Genomic DNA, 20,390 nt, shown 5'->3' on the forward strand with positions numbered 1-20,390 from the left:
TCAACAGAAACACTATTTCAGCATTACTGGACTCAGAAAGCTGTAAACTGACAATCTTGATCATTGAAGTCCTAACATAAGTTTTTGTGCATATTACTTCTAACACATTAAAAACTGTCTTACAGCATTGCAGAAAACATTGTACTTCATAAGACATATGCTTGTTTCAGTTTAGCAAGATTTGCACTGAATACTGAATGAAACAGCTTTATCTAATAGAGAGAAAAGCTTTTGAGCAGATTTGGGCTTGATTTCACTTCATTTCAACAGAAACACTATTTCAGCATTACTGGACTCAGAAAGCTGTAAACTGACAATCTTGATCATTGAAGTCCTAACATTAGTTTTTGTGCATATAACTTCTAACACATTAAAAACTGTCTTACAGCATTGCAGAAAACATTGTACTTCATAAGACATAAGCTTGTTTCAGTTTGGCAAGATTTGCACTGAATACTGAATGAAACAGCTTTATCTAATAGAGAGAAAAGCTTTTGAGCAGATTTGGGCTTGATTTCACTTCATTTCAACAGAAACACTATTTCAGCATTACTGGACTCAGAAAGCTGTAAACTGACAATCTTGATCATTGAAGTCCTAACATTAGTTTTTGTGCATATAACTTCTAACACATTAAAAACTGTCTTACAGCATTGCAGAAAACATTGTACTTCATAAGACATAAGCTTGTTTCAGTTTGGCAAGATTTGCACTGAATACTGAATGAAACAGCTTTATCTAATAGAGAGAAAAGCTTTTGAGCAGATTTGGGCTTGATTTCACTTCATTTCAACAGAAACACTATTTCAGCATTACTGGACTCAGAAAGCTGTAAACTGACAATCTTGATCATTGAAGTCCTAACATTAGTTTTTGTGCATATAACTTCTAACACATTAAAAACTGTCTTACAGCATTGCAGAAAACATTGTACTTCATAAGGCATAAGCTTGTTTCAGTTTGGCAAGATTTGCACTGAATACTGAATGAAACAGCTTTATCTAATAGAGAGAAAAGCTTTTGAGCAGATTTGGGCTTGATTTCACTTCATTTCAACAGAAACACTATTTCAGCATTACTGGACTCAGAAAGCTGTAAACTGACAATCTTGATCATTGAAGTCCTAACAAAAGTTTTTGTGCATATAACTTCTAACACATTAAAAGCTGTCTTACAGCATTGCAGAAAACATTGTACTTCATAAGACATAAGCTTGTTTCAGTTTGGCAAGATTTGCACTGAATACTGAATGAAACAGCTTTATCTAATAGAGAGAAAAGCTTTTGAGAAGATTAGGGCTTGATTTCACTTCATTTCAACAGAAACACTATTTCAGCATTACTGGACTCAGAAAGCTGTAAACTGACAATCTTGATCATTGAAGTCCTAACATAAGTTTTTGTGCATATTACTTCTAACACATTAAAAACTGTCTTACAGCATTGCAGAAAACATTGTACTTCATAAGACATAAGCTTGTTTCAGTTTGGCAAGATTTGCACTGAATACTGAATGAAACAGCTTTATCTAATAGAGAGAAAAGCTTTTGAGCAGATTTGGGCTTGATTTCACTTCATTTCAACAGAAACAGTATTTCAGCATTACTGGACTCAGAAAGCTGTAAACTGACAATCTTGATCATTGAAGTCCTAACATTAGTTTTTGTGCATATAACTTCTAACACATTAAAAACTGTCTTACAGCATTGCAGAAAACATTTTATTTCATAAGACATAAGCATGTTTCAGTTTGGCAAGATTTGCACTGAATACTGAATGAAACAGCTTTCTCTAATAGAGAGAAAAGCTTTTGAGCAGATTTGGGCTTGATTTCACTTCATTTGAACAGGAACACTATTTCAGCATTACTGGACTCAGAAAGCTGTAAACTGACAATCTTGATCATTGAAGTCCTAACATTAGTTTTTGTGCATATAACTTCTAACACATTAAAAACTGTCTTACAGCATTGCAGAAAACATTGTACTTCATAAGGCATAAGCTTGTTTCAGTTTGGCAAGATTTGCACTGAATACTGAATGAAACAGCTTTATCTAATAGAGAGAAAAGCTTTTGAGCAGATTTGGGCTTGATTTCACTTCATTTCAACAGAAACACTATTTCAGCATTACTGGACTCAGAAAGCTGTAAACTGACAATCTTGATCATTGAAGTCCTAACATAAGTTTTTGTGCATATTACTTCTAACACATTAAAAACTGTCTTACAGCATTGCAGAAAACATTGTACTTCATAAGACATAAGCTTGTTTCAGTTTGGCAAGATTTGCACTGAATACTGAATGAAACAGCTTTATCTAATAGAGAGAAAAGCTTTTGAGCAGATTTGGGCTTGATTTCACTTCATTTCAACAGAAACAGTATTTCAGCATTACTGGACTTAGAAAGCTGTAAACTGACAACCTTGATCATTGAAGTCCTAACATTAGTTTTTGTGCATATAACTTCTAACACATTAAAAACTGTCTTACAGCATTGCAGAAAACATTGTACTTCATAAGACATAAGCTTGTTTCAGTTTTGGCAAGATTTGCACTGAATACTGAATGAAACAGCTTTATATAATAGAGAGAAAAGCTTTTGAGCAGATTTGGGCTTGATTTCACTTCATTTCAACAGAAACACTATTTCAGCATTACTGGACTCAGAAAGCTGTAAACTGACAATCTTGATCATTGAAGTCCTAACATTAGTTTTTGTGCATATAACTTCTAACACATTAAAAACTGTCTTACAGCATTGCAGAAAACATTGTACTTCATAAGACATAAGCTTGTTTCAGTTTGGCAAGATTTGCACTGAATACTGAATGAAACAGCTTTATCTAATAGAGAGAAAAGCTTTTGAGCAGATTTGGGCTTGATTTCACTTCATTTGAACAGAAACACTATTTCAGCATTACTGGACTCAGAAAGCTGTAAACTGACAATCTTGATCATTGAAGTCCTAACATAAGTTTTTGTGCATATTACTTCTAACACATTAAAAACTGTCTTACAGCATTGCAGAAAACATTGTACTTCATAAGACATAAGCTTGTTTCAGATTGGCAAGATTTGCACTGAATACTGAATGAAACAGCTTTATCTAATAGAGAGAAAAGCTTTTGAGCAGATTTGGGCTTGATTTCACTTCATTTCAACAGAAACACTATTTCAGCATTACTGGACTCAGAAAGCTGTAAACTGACAATCTTGATCATTGAAGTCCTAACATTAGTTTTTGTGCATATAACTTCTAACACATTAAAAACTGTCTTACAGCATTGCAGAAAACATTGTACTTCATAAGACATAAGCTTGTTTCAGTTTGGCAAGATTTGCACTGAATACTGAATGAAACAGCTTTATCTAATAGAGAGAAAAGCTTTTGAGCAGATTTGGGCTTGATTTCACTTCATTTCAACAGAAACACTATTTCAGCATTACTGGACTCAGAAAGCTGTAAACTGACAATCTTGATCATTGAAGTCCTAACATTAGTTTTTGTGCATATAACTTCTAACACATTAAAAACTGTCTTACAGCATTGCAGAAAACATTGTACTTCATAAGGCATAAGCTTGTTTCAGTTTGGCAAGATTTGCACTGAATACTGAATGAAACAGCTTTATCTAATAGAGAGAAAAGCTTTTGAGCAGATTTGGGCGTGATTTCACTTCATTTCAACAGAAACACTATTTCAGCATTACTGGACTCAGAAAGCTGTAAACTGAGAATCTTGATCATTGAAGTCCTAACATAAGTTTTTGTGCATATAACTTCTAACACATTAAAAGCTGTCTTACAGCATTGCAGAAAACATTGTACTTCATAAGGCATAAACTTGTTTCAGTTTGGCAAGATTTGCACTGAATATTGAATGAAACAGCTTTCTCTAATAGAGAGAAAAGCTTTTGAGCAGATTTGGGCTTGATTTCACTTCATTTGAACAGAAACACTATTTCAACATTACTGGACTCAGAAAGCTGTAAACTGACAATCTTGATCATTGCAGTCCTAACATTAGTTTTTGTGCATATAACTTCTTACACATTAAAAACTGTCTTACAGCATTGCAGAAAACATTGTACTTCATAAGGCATAAGCTTGTTTCAGTTTGGCAAGATTTGCACTGAATATTGAATGAAACAGCTTTCTCTAATAGAGAGAAAAGCTTTTGAGCAGATTTGGGCTTGATTTCACTTCATTTCAACAGAAACACTATTTCAGCATTACTGGACTCAGAAAGCTGTAAACTGACAATCTTGATCATTGAAGTCCTAACATAAGTTTTTGTGCATATAACTTCTAACACATTAAAAACTGTCTTACAGCATTGCAGAAAACATTGTACTTCATAAGGCATAAGCTTGTTTCAGTTTGGCAAGATTTGCACTGAATATTGAATGAAACAGCTTTCTCTAATAGAGAGAAAAGCTTTTGAGCAGATTTGGGCTTGATTTCACTTCATTTGAACAGAAACACTATTTCAACATTACTGGACTCAGAAAGCTGTAAACTGACAATCTTGATCATTGCAGTCCTAACATTAGTTTTTGTGCATATAACTTCTTACACATTAAAAACTGTCTTACAGCATTGCAGAAAACATTGTACTTCATAAGGCATAAGCTTGTTTCAGTTTGGCAAGATTTGCACTGAATACTGAATGAAACAGCTTTATCTAATAGAGAGAAAAGCTTTTGAGCAGATTTGGGCTTGATTTCACTTCATTTCAACAGAAACACTATTTCTGCATTACTGGACTCAGAAAGCTGTAAACTGACAATCTTGATCATTGAAGTCCTAACATTAGTTTTTGTGCATATAACTTCTAACACATTAAAAACTGTCTTACAGCATTGCAGAAAACATTGTACTTCATAAGGCATAAGCTTGTTTCAGTTTGGCAAGATTTGCACTGAATACTGAATGAAACAGCTTTATCTAATAGAGAGAAAAGCTTTTGAGCAGATTTGGGCTTGATTTCACTTCATTTGAACAGAAACACTATTTCAGCATTACTGGACTCAGAAAGCTGTAAACTGACAATCTTGATCATTGAAGTCCTAACATTAGTTTTTGTGCATATAACTTCTAACACATTAAAAACTGTCTTACAGCATTGCAGAAAACATTATACTTCATAAGACATAAGCTTGTTTCAGTTTGGCAAGATTTGCACTGAATACTGAATGAAACAGCTTTATCTAATAGAGAGAAAAGCTTTTGAGCAGATTTGGGCTTGATTTCACTTCATTTCAACAGAAACACTATTTCAGCATTACTGGACTCAGAAAGCTGTAAACTGACAATCTTGATCATTGAAGTCCTAACATAAGTTTTTGTGCATATTACTTCTAACACATTAAAAACTGTCTTACAGCATTGCAGAAAACATTGTACTTCATAAGACATAAGCTTGTTTCAGTTTGGCAAGATTTGCACTGAATACTGAATGAAACAGCTTTATCTAATAGAGAGAAAAGCTTTTGAGCAGATTTGGGCTTGATTTCACTTCATTTCAACAGAAACACTATTTCAGCATTACTGGACTCAGAAAGCTGTAAACTGACAATCTTGATCATTGAAGTCCTAACATTAGTTTTTGTGCATATAACTTCTAACACATTAAAAACTGTCTTACAGCATTGCAGAAAACATTGTACTTCATAAGGCATAAGCTTGTTTCAGTTTGGCAAGATTTGCACTGAATACTGAATGAAACAGCTTTATCTAATAGAGAGAAAAGCTTTTGAGCAGATTTGGGCTTGATTTCACTTCATTTCAACAGAAACACTATTTCTGCATTACTGGACTCAGAAAGCTGTAAACTGACAATCTTGATCATTGAAGTCCTAACATTAGTTTTTGTGCATATAACTTCTAACACATTAAAAACTGTCTTACAGCATTGCAGAAAACATTGTACTTCATAAGGCATAAGCTTGTTTCAGTTTGGCAAGATTTGCACTGAATACTGAATGAAACAGCTTTATCTAATAGAGAGAAAAGCTTTTGAGCAGATTTGGGCTTGATTTCACTTCATTTCAACAGAAACACTATTTCAGCATTACTGGACTCAGAAAGCTGTAAACTGACAATCTTGATCATTGAAGTCCTAACATTAGTTTTTGTGCATATAACTTCTAACACATTAAAAACTGTCTTACAGCATTGCAGAAAACATTATACTTCATAAGACATAAGCTTGTTTCAGTTTGGCAAGATTTGCACTGAATACTGAATGAAACAGCTTTATCTAATAGAGAGAAAAGCTTTTGAGCAGATTTGGGCTTGATTTCACTTCATTTCAACAGAAACACTATTTCAGCATTACTGGACTCAGAAAGCTGTAAACTGACAATCTTGATCATTGAAGTCCTAACATAAGTTTTTGTGCATATTACTTCTAACACATTAAAAACTGTCTTACAGCATTGCAGAAAACATTGTACTTCATAAGACATAAGCTTGTTTCAGTTTGGCAAGATTTGCACTGAATACTGAATGAAACAGCTTTATCTAATAGAGAGAAAAGCTTTTGAGCAGATTTGGGCTTGATTTCACTTCATTTCAACAGAAACACTATTTCAGCATTACTGGACTCAGAAAGCTGTAAACTGACAATCTTGATCATTGAAGTCCTAACATTAGTTTTTGTGCATATAACTTCTAACACATTAAAAACTGTCTTACAGCATTGCAGAAAACATTGTACTTCATAAGACATAAGCTTGTTTCAGTTTGGCAAGATTTGCACTGAATACTGAATGAAACAGCTTTATCTAATAGAGAGAAAAGCTTTTGAGCAGATTTGGGCTTGATTTCACTTCATTTCAACAGAAACACTATTTCAGCATTACTGGACTCAGAAAGCTGTAAACTGACAATCTTGATCATTGAAGTCCTAACATTAGTTTTTGTGCATATAACTTCTAACACATTAAAAACTGTCTTACAGCATTGCAGAAAACATTGTACTTCATAAGGCATAAGCTTGTTTCAGTTTGGCAAGATTTGCACTGAATACTGAATGAAACAGCTTTCTCTAATAGAGAGAAAAGCTTTTGAGCAGATTTGGGCTTGATTTCACTTCATTTCAACAGAAACACTATTTCAGCATTACTGGACTCAGAAAGCTGTAAACTGACAATCTTGATCATTGAAGTCCTAACATAAGTTTTTGTGCATATAACTTCTAACACATTAAAAGCTGTCTTACAGCATTGCAGAAAACATTGTACTTCATAAGACATAAGCTTGTTTCAGTTTGGCAAGATTTGCACTGAATACTGAATGAAACAGCTTTATCTAATAGAGAGAAAAGCTTTTGAGCAGATTTGGGCTTGATTTCACTTCATTTCAACAGAAACACTATTTCAGCATTACTGGACTCAGAAAGCTGTAAACTGACAATCTTGATCATTGAAGTCCTAACATAAGTTTTTGTGCATATTACTTCTAACACATTAAAAACTGTCTTACAGCATTGCAGAAAACATTGTACTTCATAAGACATAAGCTTGTTTCAGTTTGGCAAGATTTGCACTGAATACTGAATGAAACAGCTTTATCTAATAGAGAGAAAAGCTTTTGAGCAGATTTGGGCTTGATTTCACTTCATTTCAACAGAAACACTATTTCAGCATTACTGGACTCAGAAAGCTGTAAACTGACAATCTTGATCATTGAAGTCCTAACATTAGTTTTTGTGCATATAACTTCTAACACATTAAAAACTGTCTTACAGCATTGCAGAAAACATTGTACTTCATAAGACATAAGCTTGTTTCAGTTTGGCAAGATTTGCACTGAATACTGAATGAAACAGCTTTATCTAATAGAGAGAAAAGCTTTTGAGCAGATTTGGGCTTGATTTCACTTCATTTCAACAGAAACACTATTTCAGCATTACTGGACTCAGAAAGCTGAAAACTGACAATCTTGATCATTGAAGTCCTAACATTAGTTTTTGTGCATATAACTTCTTACACATTAAAAACTGTCTTACAGCATTGCAGAAAACATTGTACTTCATAAGGCATAAGCTTGTTTCAGTTTGGCAAGATTTGCACTGAATACTGAATGAAACAGCTTTCTCTAATAGAGAGAAAAGCTTTTGAGCAGATTTGGGCTTGATTTCACTTCATTTCAACAGAAACACTATTTCAGCATTACTGGACTCAGAAAGCTGTAAACTGACAATCTTGATCATTGAAGTCCTAACATAAGTTTTTGTGCATATAACTTCTAACACATTAAAAGCTGTCTTACAGCATTGCAGAAAACATTGTACTTCATAAGACATAAGCTTGTTTCAGTTTGGCAAGATTTGCACTGAATACTGAATGAAACAGCTTTATCTAATAGAGAGAAAAGCTTTTGAGCAGATTTGGGCTTGATTTCACTTCATTTCAACAGAAACACTATTTCAGCATTACTGGACTCAGAAAGCTGTAAACTGACAATCTTGATCATTGAAGTCCTAACATAAGTTTTTGTGCATATTACTTCTAACACATTAAAAACTGTCTTACAGCATTGCAGAAAACATTGTACTTCATAAGACATAAGCTTGTTTCAGTTTGGCAAGATTTGCACTGAATACTGAATGAAACAGCTTTATCTAATAGAGAGAAAAGCTTTTGAGCAGATTTGGGCTTGATTTCACTTCATTTCAACAGAAACACTATTTCAGCATTACTGGACTCAGAAAGCTGTAAACTGACAATCTTGATCATTGAAGTCCTAACATTAGTTTTTGTGCATATAACTTCTAACACATTAAAAACTGTCTTACAGCATTGCAGAAAACATTGTACTTCATAAGACATAAGCTTGTTTCAGTTTGGCAAGATTTGCACTGAATACTGAATGAAACAGCTTTATCTAATAGAGAGAAAAGCTTTTGAGCAGATTTGGGCTTGATTTCACTTCATTTCAACAGAAACACTATTTCAGCATTACTGGACTCAGAAAGCTGTAAACTGACAATCTTGATCATTGAAGTCCTAACATTAGTTTTTGTTCATATAACTTCTAACACATTAAAAACTGTCTTACAGCATTGCAGAAAACATTGTACTTCATAAGGCATAAGCTTGTTTCAGTTTGGCAAGATTTGCACTGAATACAGAATGAAACAGCTTTATCTAATAGAGAGAAAAGCTTTTGAGCAGATTTGGGCTTGATTTCACTTCATTTCAACAGAAACACTATTTCAGCATTACTGGACTCAGAAAGCTGTAAACTGACAATCTTGATCATTGAAGTCCTAACATAAGTTTTTGTGCATATAACTTCTAACACATTAAAAGCTGTCTTACAGCATTGCAGAAAACATTGTACTTCATAAGACATAAGCTTGTTTCAGTTTGGCAAGATTTGCACTGAATACTGAATGAAACAGCTTTATCTAATAGAGAGAAAAGCTTTTGAGAAGATTTGGGCTTGATTTCACTTCATTTCAACAGAAACACTATTTCAGCATTACTGGACTCAGAAAGCTGTAAACTGACAATCTTGATCATTGAAGTCCTAACATAAGTTTTTGTGCATATTACTTCTAACACATTAAAAACTGTCTTACAGCATTGCAGAAAACATTGTACTTCATAAGACATAAGCTTGTTTCAGTTTGGCAAGATTTGCACTGAATACTGAATGAAACAGCTTTATCTAATAGAGAGAAAAGCTTTTGAGCAGATTTGGGCTTGATTTCACTTCATTTCAACAGAAACACTATTTCAGCATTACTGGACTCAGAAAGCTGTAAACTGACAATCTTGATCATTGAAGTCCTAACATTAGTTTTTGTGCATATAACTTCTAACACATTAAAAACTGTCTTACAGCATTGCAGAAAACATTGTACTTCATAAGACATAAGCTTGTTTCAGTTTGGCAAGATTTGCACTGAATACTGAATGAAACAGCTTTATCTAATAGAGAGAAAAGCTTTTGAGCAGATTTGGGCTTGATTTCACTTCATTTCAACAGAAACACTATTTCAGCATTACTGGACTCAGAAAGCTGTAAACTGACAATCTTGATCATTGAAGTCCTAACATAAGTTTTTGTGCATATAACTTCTAACACATTAAAAACTGTCTTACAGCATTGCAGAAAACACTGTACTTCATAAGGCATAAGCTTGTTTCAGTTTGGCAAGATTTGCACTGAATATTGAATGAAACAGCTTTCTCTAATAGAGAGAAAAGCTTTTGAGCAGATTTGGGCTTGATTTCACTTCATTTGAACAGAAACACTATTTCAACATTACTGGACTCAGAAAGCTGTAAACTGACAATCTTGATCATTGCAGTCCTAACATTAGTTTTTGTGCATATAACTTCTTACACATTAAAAACTGTCTTACAGCATTGCAGAAAACATTGTACTTCATAAGACATAAGCTTGTTTCAGTTTGGCAAGATTTGCACTGAATACTGAATGAAACAGCTTTATCTAATAGAGAGAAAAGCTTTTGAGCAGATTTGGGCTTGATTTCACTTCATTTCAACAGAAACACTATTTCAGCATTACTGGACTCAGAAAGCTGTAAACTGACAATCTTGATCATTGAAGTCCTAACATTAGTTTTTGTGCATATAACTTCTAACACATTAAAAACTGTCTTACAGCATTGCAGAAAACATTGTACTTCATAAGACATAAGCTTGTTTCAGTTTGGCAAGATTTGCACTGAATATTGAATGAAACAGCTTTCTCTAATAGAGAGAAAAGCTTTTGAGCAGATTTGGGCTTGATTTCACTTCATTTGAACAGAAACACTATTTCAACATTACTGGACTCAGAAAGCTGTAAACTGACAATCTTGATCATTGCAGTCCTAACATTAGTTTTTGTGCATATAACTTCTTACACATTAAAAACTGTCTTACAGCATTGCAGAAAACATTGTACTTCATAAGGCATAAGCTTGTTTCAGTTTGGCAAGATTTGCACTGAATACTGAATGAAACAGCTTTATCTAATAGAGAGAAAAGCTTTTGAGCAGATTTGGGCTTGATTTCACTTCATTTCAACAGAAACACTATTTCTGCATTACTGGACTCAGAAAGCTGTAAACTGACAATCTTGATCATTGAAGTCCTAACATTAGTTTTTGTGCATATAACTTCTAACACATTAAAAACTGTCTTACAGCATTGCAGAAAACATTGTACTTCATAAGGCATAAGCTTGTTTCAGTTTGGCAAGATTTGCACTGAATACTGAATGAAACAGCTTTATCTAATAGAGAGAAAAGCTTTTGAGCAGATTTGGGCTTGATTTCACTTCATTTCAACAGAAACACTATTTCAGCATTACTGGACTCAGAAAGCTGTAAACTGACAATCTTGATCATTGAAGTCCTAACATTAGTTTTTGTGCATATAACTTCTAACACATTAAAAACTGTCTTACAGCATTGCAGAAAACATTGTACTTCATAAGACATAAGCTTGTTTCAGTTTGGCAAGATTTGCACTGAATACTGAATGAAACAGCTTTATCTAATAGAGAGAAAAGCTTTTGAGCAGATTTGGGCTTGATTTCACTTCATTTCAACAGAAACACTATTTCAGCATTACTGGACTCAGAAAGCTGTAAACTGACAATCTTGATCATTGAAGTCCTAACCTTAGTTTTTGTGCATATAACTTTTAACACATTAAAAACTGTCTTACAGCATTGCAGAAAACACTGTACTTCATAAGGCATAAGCTTGTTTCAGTTTGGCAAGATTTGCACTGAATATTGAATGAAACAGCTTTCTCTAATAGAGAGAAAAGCTTTTGAGCAGATTTGGGCTTGATTTCACTTCATTTGAACAGAAACACTATTTCAACATTACTGGACTCAGAAAGCTGTAAACTGACAATCTTGATCATTGCAGTCCTAACATTAGTTCCTTTTCGGGAACTCGAGCTGCGTCGATATCGCTTTGGGGAACGTCCCTGACGAGACCGGCTCTGAACATCGTGTGCAAACTGTCCAATGGACGGGCGTGACGTCACGGAGCGGGGTGACGTAGCGACCAGGAAGCTATATAAGCACGTGCCGTGCAGCTGGCTTCAGCTTCGCTCTGTCAGCAAGCGCTCTGTGTGTGCATGTTAAAAAGTCTGTCCCGTTGGTCCTATTTATTGTTGTCTGTCTCCTTAGCCATTAAAAGATCGCTAATACAGCTCAATAATGCCAAAAGCAAAGCAAAAGACCAAGTATTTAAAGGGCGATTCCAAGCCGCGTTACAGATTGTGTGTTCCTCCCTGCCCTCGCTACATCACGAGCGGGGATACACACAATCTGTGCGTGGCTTGCCTGGGATCGAAGCACGCTGAGTCGGCTCTCGAGGGGGCCGACTGTCCGCATTGCGAGCGATTGCCAATGCGGGCGCTTCGATCCCGGAGGGCTCTCTTCGAGGAGGGAGCCTTCACCAGCGTTCCTCGCGGTGCTGGCCCCGCTTCTGCCGAGGCAGAGCGGCTGCTGCACTCGTGGGGTTCGCAGGTGGATCTGTCAGAGGGAATGGAGACGGGCCAGTCCTTATCTCCTTCCTCATCTGCCAGATCAGGCGCCCAAACCCTGGGTTCGGAAGCACGCTCGTCGGTTTCTTCCCCCCAGGGTGAGGGATCAGCTCTCCGCCTCTCTTCCTCCGAGGAGGTTGACGTGGAGACTGTTGCTGGGGATTCGCCACCCCTATCGCCCCAGTATGAGGAGCTTTTGGAGGTGGTTACACGCGCAGTTGATAGATTAAAAATCGAATGGCCTGCAGAAAAACACACTGAGCCGCAGAAAAGCAAGCTAGATGAACGCTTTCTGCGGCCGAGGCAACCACCTCCACGCCGGAGTCTACCGTTTTTTCCCGATCTCCATGATGAGTTATCGAGATCGTGGAAACACCCATATTCGACCCGCCTCTTTGGCCCCGATTCACTATATTATGGCAACGTGATGGGGCTGGGAGAGCGGGGTTATAGGACGTTGCCACGGGTTGAACAGACGCTCGCGGGCTATCTGTCACCCGGCTCGGCATCGTCCCTAAAGGCTCCGGCATTGCCCACTAAGCCGCTGCGAGTTACATCATCGCTTGTGGGCAAAGGTTATGTGGCAGCAGGTCAGGCTGGGGCTTGCCTTCACACCATGGCAGTCCTTCAAGCTTATCAAGCCGACCTGCTGGGAGATATCGATGAGGGAGAGGGGATTAAGTCTGATGATATTGAAGAGCTTAGAAAGACCGCTGATCTCTCCCTCCGCGCCACTAAAGAGACCGCTCGCGCGATTGGGCGGTCTATGGCAGCCTTAGTGGCCGCGGAGAGGCATTTGTGGCTGACCCTGTCAGAGATAAAAGAAAGAGACAGGGTCTGCCTCCTGGACGCCCCGCTTCAAGCCTCGGGCCTGTTTGGCGACACAGTCAACACTGTCGTCGACAGGTTCCAGGAGGCACGCAAACAGGCGGCGGCGTTCCAGAGTTTCCTCCCTCGTCGCTCTCGTGGTGCATCTGGGCGGGAGATCACCACGCCACATACCGGCTCCTCATACGGGGAAGCGCAGAAGCAGAGTGTCGCCGCTCGTGTTCCCCCACGTCGGGACCGAGGGCCTCAGCGACGCCCTGAGTCGGGGACTTCCAGAGCTAAAAAGCCCGATTTAAGAACAGTTATCGAGGCCCGGAAGTCCTCGACGAAACGATCCTGACATCAGGGTCCAGAGGGTAGCCCCTACTGGGGTAGAGCGCGGTCCACCTCAGTATACGGTGCCCGCCTCACCTCAGTGCCCTCAGGAGGTCGGTCTGCTAACCCTGCCAGAGCTTCAGGGCGCAGCGGCCTCCCGCGAGCACTACTCCCAGTTATTTCCGCCCGTGAGCGTAGCGGAGCTAGGAGGCTCGCCGCCCCTTCGGGGGCCTCTTACACCAGAGGTCAGTCTCGAGAGACTGATTCCCTTAGTAGATTATTTAGCAGCGTGGAAGCTACTGCCAAATGTATCTCGTTGGGTCCTGCGTACAATAGAAAAAGGCTATTGCATTCAGTTCGGTCGTCCACCACCGAAGTTCAACGGGGTTATACCGACTGTGGTCGGCCCCCAGCAGGCTCTGGTTATGGAACAAGAAGTGAATACCCTATTAAGGAAGGAGGCCATCGAGGTGGTCCCTCCTCTAGACAGGGAATCCGGATTTTACAGCCGGTATTTCATAGTTCCAAAGAAGGATGGGGGGTTGCGTCCGATCATAGACTTACGTCTCCTGAACCGCTCAGTTATGTCACTGAAGTTCAAAATGCTCACTGTCAAGCAGGTTGTAGCTCAAATCAGATCCGAGGACTGGTTTGTCACCATAGATCTCAAAGACGCGTACTTCCACATATCCATCCTTCCACAACACAGGAAGTATCTGAGGTTCGCTTTCGGGGGCAAAGCTTATCAATATCGAGTACTTCCCTTCGGCCTTGCACTCTCACCCCGCACGTTCACGAAATGTGTAGATGCGGCTCTGGTATCCCTCCGTATGCAGGGCATCCGCATTCTGAATTATATCGACGATTGGTTGATCTTAGCTCGATCAGAGCAGATGGCGATTCGACATCGAGATGTCGTTCTCGCACACATGGGGGAGCTGGGTTTGAGACTAAATGCCAAGAAGAGTGTACTTTCTCCAGTTCAGAGAACCACCTATCTAGGCGTAGTGTGGGATTCGACCACGATGCAGGCACGTATGTCTCCTGCTCGGATCGAGTCGATCCTCACTTCAGTCGAGAGAGTCAAAGAAGGCCAGTCACTCACTGTCAAACAATTCCAGAGATTGTTAGGGCTCATGGCAGCTGCGTCCAACGTGATACCTTTTGGCCTGCTGCACATGAGGCCCCTACAGTGGTGGCTCAAGTCCAAGGGCTTTTCCCCGAGGGGAAATCCACTTCGATTTATCAAGGTCACGCGGCGATGCCTTCGTGCCTTAGACATGTGGAAGAAACCTTGGTTCTTGAATCAGGGCCCGGTGCTGGGAGCTCTTCGTCGCCGTGTAACGCTAGCGACAGACGCGTCCCTCACCGGTTGGGGTGCGGTCATGAGTGGCCACCCTGCCCGCGGTCTGTGGAGTGGTCGCCACCTGGCGTGGCACATCAATTGCCTAGAGATGTTAGCAGTCTATCGAGCATTAAAATATTTCCTCCCAGACCTGAGAGGTCACCATGTGTTGGTGCGCACCGACAACACATCAGTGGTCTCTTATATCAATCACCAGGGGGGTCTGCGCTCACGCCCCTTGTACAAGCTGGCATACCAGATCCTTCTCTGGTCCCAGGGCAAACTCCTCTCGATCAGAGCAGTGTATATTCCTGGGAGATTGAATGTGGGAGCAGACATACTGTCGAGGCAGGGGCCGAGGCCCGGGGAATGGATGCTTCACCCCGAGGTGGTGAAGCAGATATGGAGAGTGTTTGGCAAAGCTCAGGTGGACCTCTTTGCGACTCAAGAGACATCGCAATGTCCCCTCTGGTTCTCTCTAGTTCATCCAGCTCCTCTGGGACTGGACGCTATGGTACAGACCTGGCCGAGGCTTCGTCTGTACGCTTTTCCCCCTACCGCTCTGCTCCCGGGAGTTCTGGCGAGAGTACGCCAGGACGGGGTCCATCTGCTGTTAGTAGCCCCGTTCTGGCCGGGACGAATATGGTTCTCAGATCTAGTCTCGCTCCTCGACGGCTCTCCGTGGGAGATACCGATCAGGAAAGACCTACTCTCACAAGCGCAGGGCACGATAATCCACCCTCGCCCGGAGGTGTTCAAGCTGTGGGTGTGGCCCCTGAGGGGGCACAACTGTTAGCAGCTGGTCTCTCAACCGAGGTTGTTGAGACCCTCCTCCAGTCCAGAGCTCCCTCTACGAGGAAACTGTACGCCCTGAAGTGGTCATTCTTTACTTCATGGTGCAGAGATCGCCATCTTGACCCTGTTAACTGCCCAGTTGGTACAGTTCTGGAGTTTTTACAAGCTAGGCTCTCTGCGGGGTTATCCCACTCCACCTTAAAGGTGTACGTGGCGGCCATAGCTGCTTTCCATGTCCCTTTCAATGATCAGTCAGTGGGTAGACACCCCCTAGTTACACGTTTCCTCCGAGGTGCATTGAGGCTGAGACCTCCAGTACGGTCCCGTATTCCCCCATGGGATTTGGTTGTGGTTCTAGAGGCTCTTTGTAAAGCTCCATTCGAGCCGATACAAGATATCTCAGATAGACATCTGACACTTAAAACTGCCTGTTACTGGCAATCACCTCGCTGAAACGAGTTGGAGATCTCCAGGCCCTTTCGGTGGCCCCTACTTATTTAGACTTTGCCCCTGGTATGGCCAAAGCATTTTTATACCCTCGAGCGGGTTATGTTCCAAAGAGTCCCTCTGTTACACCACAGCCTATCGTACTGCAGGCCTTCTGTCCTCCTCCCTTTCGGGAGCCAGACCAAGAGAAAGTCCGACCAATTGCTTGTATGCTACGGTCCTACTAACAAGGGTTCTCCTGCCACCAAGCAGACCCTTAGTCGTTGGATAGTCGAGGCTATCAACGAGTCCTATGAGTCCTCTGGTCTTCCCCCTCCTTTGGGGGCCAAGGCTCACTCTACTCGGGGTATGGCGGCCTCCAAGGCCTTCTCAGCAGGTGTGTCCCTCTTGGACATCTGCAACGCTGCGGGGTGGTCCACGCCCTCTACATTTGTCAGATTCTACGATCTTGATATGCGAGCCACTCCGGGCTCTTCTGTTCTCTCGTCCTAAGCTGTGCTCTTCGGATACACACTAGGCAGGGATTTGGTAGTCTGGCAGCGTGGGCACCTCGTTCCCCAAAGCGATATCGACGCAGCTCGAGTTCCCGAAAAGGAACGTCCCAAGGTTACGCATGTAACCCTAGTTCCTTGAGGGAACGAGACGCTGCGTCGCAGAGCCATACTCCCGGCACCCCTGCCGGCGCTTGCTTCCCTACTCGAAGCTGAAGCCAGCTGCACGGCACGTGCTTATATAGCTTCCTGGTCGCTACGTCACCCCGCTCCGTGACGTCACGCCCGTCCATTGGACAGTTTGCACACGATGTTCAGAGCCGGTCTCGTCAGGGACGTTCCCCAAAGCGATATCGACGCAGCGTCTCGTTCCCTCAAGGAACTAGGGTTACATGCGTAACCTTGGGACGTTTTTGTGCATATAACTTCTTACACATTAAAAACTGTCTTACAGCATTGCAGAAAACATTGTACTTCATAAGACATAAGCTTGTTTCAGTTTGGCAAGATTTGCACTGAATACTGAATGAAACAGCTTTATCTAATAGAGAGAAAAGCTTTTGAGCAGATTTGGGCTTGATTTCACTTCATTTCAACAGAAACACTATTTCAGCATTACTGGACTCAGAAAGCTGTAAACTGACAATCTTGATCATTGAAGTCCTAACATTAGTTTTTGTGCATATAACTTCTAACACATTAAAAACTGTCTTACAGCATTGCAGAAAACATTGTACTTCATAAGACATAAGCTTGTTTCAGTTTGGCAAGATTTGCACTGAATACTGAATGAAACAGCTTTATCTAATAGAGAGAAAAGCTTTTGAGCAGATTTGGGCTTGATTTCACTTCATTTCAACAGAAACACTATTTCAGCATTACTGGACTCAGAAAGCTGTAAACTGACAATCTTGATCATTGAAGTCCTAACATAAGTTTTTGTGCATATAACTTCTAACACATTAAAAACTGTCTTACAGCATTGCAGAAAACATTGTACTTCATAAGGCATAAGCTTGTTTCAGTTTGGCCAGATTTGCACTGAATATTGAATGAAACAGCTTTCTCTAATAGAGAGAAAAGCTTTTGAGCAGATTTGGGCTTGATTTCACTTCATTTGAACAGAAACACTATTTCAACATTACTGGACTCAGAAAGCTGTAAACTGACAATCTTGATCATTGCAGTCCTAACATTAGTTTTTGTGCATATAACTTCTTACACATTAAAAACTGTCTTACAGCATTGCAGAAAACATTGTACTTCATAAGGCATAAGCTTGTTTCAGTTTGGCAAGATTTGCACTGAATATTGAATGAAACAGCTTTCTCTAATAGAGAGAAAAGCTTTTGAGCAGATTTGGGCTTGATTTCACTTCATTTCAACAGAAACACTATTTCAGCATTACTGGACTCAGAAAGCTGTAAACTGACAATCTTGATCATTGAAGTCCTAACATAAGTTTTTGTGCATATAACTTCTAACACATTAAAAACTGTCTTACAGCATTGCAGAAAACATTGTACTTCATAAGGCATAAGCTTGTTTCAGTTTGGCAAGATTTGCACTGAATATTGAATGAAACAGCTTTCTCTAATAGAGAGAAAAGCTTTTGAGCAGATTTGGGCTTGATTTCACTTCATTTGAACAGAAACACTATTTCAACATTACTGGACTCAGAAAGCTGTAAACTGACAATCTTGATCATTGCAGTCCTAACATTAGTTTTTGTGCATATAACTTCTTACACATTAAAAACTGTCTTACAGCATTGCAGAAAACATTGTACTTCATAAGGCATAAGCTTGTTTCAGTTTGGCAAGATTTGCACTGAATACTGAATGAAACAGCTTTATCTAATAGAGAGAAAAGCTTTTGAGCAGATTTGGGCTTGATTTCACTTCATTTCAACAGAAACACTATTTCTTCATTACTGGACTCAGAAAGCTGTAAACTGACAATCTTGATCATTGAAGTCCTAACATTAGTTTTTGTGCATATAACTTCTAACACATTAAAAACTGTCTTACAGCATTGCAGAAAACATTGTACTTCATAAGGCATAAGCTTGTTTCAGTTTGGCAAGATTTGCACTGAATACTGAATGAAACAGCTTTATCTAATAGAGAGAAAAGCTTTTGAGCAGATTTGGGCTTGATTTCACTTCATTTGAACAGAAACACTATTTCAGCATTACTGGACTCAGAAAGCTGTAAACTGACAATCTTGATCATTGAAGTCCTAACATTAGTTTTTGTGCATATAACTTCTAACACATTAAAAACTGTCTTACAGCATTGCAGAAAACATTATACTTCATAAGACATAAGCTTGTTTCAGTTTGGCAAGATTTGCACTGAATACTGAATGAAACAGCTTTATCTAATAGAGAGAAAAGCTTTTAAGCAGATTTGGGCTTGATTTCACTTCATTTCAACAGAAACACTATTTCAGCATTACTGGACTCAGAAAGCTGTAAACTGACAATCTTGATCATTGAAGTCCTAACATAAGTTTTTGTGCATATTACTTCTAACACATTAAAAACTGTCTTACAGCATTGCAGAAAACATTGTACTTCATAAGACATAAGCTTGTTTCAGTTTGGCAAGATTTGCACTGAATACTGAATGAAACAGCTTTATCTAATAGAGAGAAAAGCTTTTGAGCAGATTTGGGCTTGATTTCACTTCATTTCAACAGAAACACTATTTCAGCATTACTGGACTCAGAAAGCTGTAAACTGACAATCTTGATCATTGAAGTCCTAACATTAGTTTTTGTGCATATAACTTCTAACACATTAAAAACTGTCTTACAGCATTGCAGAAAACATTGTACTTCATAAGACATAAGCTTGTTTCAGTTTGGCAAGATTTGCACTGAATACTGAATGAAACAGCTTTATCTAATAGAGAGAAAAGCTTTTGAGCAGATTTGGGCTTGATTTCACTTCATTTCAACAGAAACACTATTTCAGCATTACTGGACTCAGAAAGCTGTAAACTGACAATCTTGATCATTGAAGTCCTAACATTAGTTTTTGTGCATATAACTTCTAACACATTAAAAACTGTCTTACAGCATTGCAGAAAACATTGTACTTCATAAGGCATAAGCTTGTTTCAGTTTGGCAAGATTTGCACTGAATACTGAATGAAACAGCTTTATCTAATAGAGAGAAAAGCTTTTGAGCAGATTTGGGCTTGATTTCACTTCATTTCAACAGAAACACTATTTCAGCATTACTGGACTCAGAAAGCTGTAAACTGACAATCTTGATCATTGAAGTCCTAACATAAGTTTTTGTGCATATAACTTCTAACACATTAAAAGCTGTCTTACAGCATTGCAGAAAACATTGTACTTCATAAGACATAAGCTTGTTTCAGTTTGGCAAGATTTGCACTGAATACTAAATGAAACAGCTTTATCTAATAGAGAGAAAAGCTTTTGAGCAGATTTGGGCTTGATTTCACTTCATTTCAACAGAAACACTATTTCAGCATTACTGGACTCAGAAAGCTGTAAACTGACAATCTTGATCATTGAAGTCCTAACATAAGTTTTTGTGCATATTACTTCTAACACATTAAAAACTGTCTTACAGCATTGCAGAAAACATTGTACTTCATAAGA

Source organism: Carassius gibelio, chromosome B18 (genome assembly GCF_023724105.1).
Source record: "Carassius gibelio isolate Cgi1373 ecotype wild population from Czech Republic chromosome B18, carGib1.2-hapl.c, whole genome shotgun sequence".
Classification (NCBI taxonomy): Eukaryota; Metazoa; Chordata; class Actinopteri; order Cypriniformes; family Cyprinidae; genus Carassius; species Carassius gibelio.